The 3,110-nt window shown below is 39.4% G+C and overlaps 1 non-coding gene across 1 annotated transcript; it reads left to right on the forward strand.

Moving 5' to 3' along the window:
• Positions 1–452: 452 nt before the first annotated feature.
• On the forward strand, positions 453–563 carry LOC115830510. Its single transcript, XR_004026063.1, has one exon. It is a non-coding gene; the product is annotated as a U6 spliceosomal RNA (small nuclear RNA).
• Positions 564–3,110: the final 2,547 nt, after the last annotated feature.

Consider the following 3,110-nt stretch of genomic DNA (forward strand, 5'->3'; position numbering starts at 1 on the left):
TTTGAGTTATAGAAAGTAATATCTACAAAAATTATACAATACTGTACTGATACCTCAGCCTGTGAAGACTCTTCAGGATATTCAGGGTAAATTTTACATTCTCCAGTTATCTATTTCCTAATGCTGTAAATTCATATTGTCACTACTACTGTAGTGACAAAGCATGTGTAAGGAATCCACCCTAAAAATATACATATAAAACAAACTTAACAACGAGTACACTTATATGAGGTAATGGATATTGACTCATGAAGGGAAAGAGTTCTTTAATAGGCAGTCTAGTAATGCAAGTAAGAGTATAAGTTTTGATATCAGGAACGCATGAGTCAAAATTCTGGCTTTATAATTTATTATCTGAGTGTTCTAGGGTCAGTTATCAGAACTCTGTAAGCATTAAATCTCTGATATGTAAGTCCAGATACAAATCACTGCCTTATAGAGTGTTAGAGTTATTGCTTACTTTAGTAGCAAGCACATATACTAAAATTGTGATAATACAGAGAAGATTTGCATGGCCCCTGTGCAACAACAACACACAAATTTGTGAAGCATTCTATGTTTCACAAATTGAAAAAAGGCACAGACAAAGAGAGAATTCTAAAAAGAGCAAGATAAAAGCTTCAAGTCACCTGTGAGGGAATCTGTATTAGACTATGAGAGGATTTTGCAGAAAAAAAAATCACAGACTGGGGGAATGGGTTGATATACTCAAAGGGTTGGGAAAAATAAATACATAAAACCCTTATCAATCCTGAATACTATACCCAGCAATACATTCAGAAATAAAAGAGAAATAAACCCTGTCCCAGAGAAACAAAAGCTGACATAATTTATCATCACTAGACTGGACTTAAAACAAATGCTTAAGGGAGATGTTCAACTGAAAAAAAGGGATCATTACTATCATGAAAACATAAAAATGTATAAACCCAATTGGTAGAGACAAATTCATAATCAAATCCAAAGTACTCTATTACTGTAATGGTGATGTGTTAATTTTTCAAATCTCTAGTACAAAGGTTAAAAGTCAAAATAATATACCTATGCCTACAGTTATAGTAAAAAATAACTATAGCTACAATAAGTTGTAAAATATAAAATATTAAAAGACACAAAATGTTCTCAACATAAGTAATCACCAGGGAAATGCAAATTAAACCATTATGAGATATCATCTCATACCCATAAGGATGACTATTAATTAAAAAGGAAAAGATAAATGTTGGCAAGGGTGTGGAGATAAGGGAACCCTGGTACACTGTTGATGGGAATGTAGTTTGCTATAGCCATGATGGAAAGCAGTATGAAGGCTCCTAAAGAAGTTAAAAATAAAACTACTATATGACCTGGAAATCCATTTTCTGAATACATACACATAAGAGATAAAATAGACACCTTGCAAATGTATCTGTACTCTCATGTTGATTGCAGGATTATTTACAATAGCAACACATGTAAACAATATAAATACCCATAGACAGACAAATGGGTAAAGAAAATATCACAAACACACACATAAAGACACACACACACAGAAATAATCACCCCTAAAAAGAAGGAGGTCTACAACATGAATGGAACTACTATAGACGACATTATGCTAGGTGAAATAAGCCAGACAGAGAAAGAAAATTATTGCATAATCTTACTTATATGAGGAATTTTTTTAAAATAAAAAGAGCTCAAATATGCAAGGATGATAAAGCAGTGGTTACCAGAAATGAAGGGGATAGGAAGGAAATAGGGAGATATATGTCAACGAATACAGAATAACAGATGTATAGGAAATGTAGAGTGTTAGCCTGTGTTCATGCTGTTGATACAGACATACTGGAGACTGGGCTATTTACAAAAGAAAAAGATTTCATTGGACTCACAGTTCCATGCGGATGGGGAGGCCTCACAATCATGGCAGAAGGCAAGGAGGAGCAAGTCACATCTTATGTGGATGGTGGCAGGCAAAAACAGAGCTTGTGCAGAGAAACTCCCATTTTTCACACCATCAGATCTCGTGAGACCCATTCACTATCACAAGAACAGCAAGGGAAAGACCCACCCCCATAATTCAGTAATTCTCCACCAAATCCCTCCCACAACACTTGGAAATTATAGGAGCCATAAGATGAGATTTGGGTGGGACACAGAGCCAAACTACATCATTCCACCCCAGTCCCTCCCAAATCTCACATCTTCACATTTCAAAACAAATCATGCCTTCCCAGTGGTCCCCTAAAGTCTCAACTCATTTCAGCATTAATTCAAAAGTCTACAGTTTAAAGTCTCATCTGGGAAAAGACAAGTCCCTCCCACCTATGAGCCTGTAAAATCAAAAACAAGTTAGTTACTTCCTAGATACAATGTGGGTACAAGAATTGGGTAAATACAGCCATTCCAAATGGAAGAAATTGGCCAAAACAAAGGGGCTACAGGCCCCATGCAAGTCCAAAATACAGAAGGGCAGTACAATCTTAAAGCTCCAAAGTGATCTCCTTTGACTCCATGTCTCACATCTGGGTCGCACTGAAGCAAGAGGTGGGTTCCCATGGTTTTGGACAGCTCCACCTCTGTGGCTTTGCAGGGTACAGCCTCCCTCCCGGCGCCCTTCATGGGCTGCCCTTGAGTGTCTGAGGCTTTTCTAGGCTCATGGTGCAAGCTGTTGACAGATCTACCATTCTGGGGTCTGGAGGACAGTGGTCCTTTTCTCACAGCTCCACTAGGTGGTCCTCCAGTAAGGACTCTATGTGGGGGCTCCCACCCCACATTTTCCTTCTGTACTGCCCTAGCAGAGGTTCTCCATGAGGGTCCTGCCCCTACAGCAAACATCTGCCTGGGAATCCAGGCATTTCCATACGTCTTCTGAAATCTAGGCAGAGGTTCACAAACCTCAATTCTTGACTTCTGTGCACCTGCAGGCTCAACACTATGTGGAAGCTGCCAAGGCTTGAGACTTGCACCCTCTTAAGCCATGGCCTAAGCTCTACATTGGTCCCTTTCAGCCATAGCTGGAGTGGCTGGGATGCAGGGCATCAAGTCACTAGGCTGCACACAACATGGGGACCCTGGCCCTGGCCCACAAAACCACTTTTTCATGTAGGCCTTCGGGCCTGTGA

Source organism: Nomascus leucogenys, chromosome 15 (assembly GCF_006542625.1).
Source record: "Nomascus leucogenys isolate Asia chromosome 15, Asia_NLE_v1, whole genome shotgun sequence".
In the NCBI taxonomy this organism is placed as follows: Eukaryota; Metazoa; Chordata; class Mammalia; order Primates; family Hylobatidae; genus Nomascus; species Nomascus leucogenys.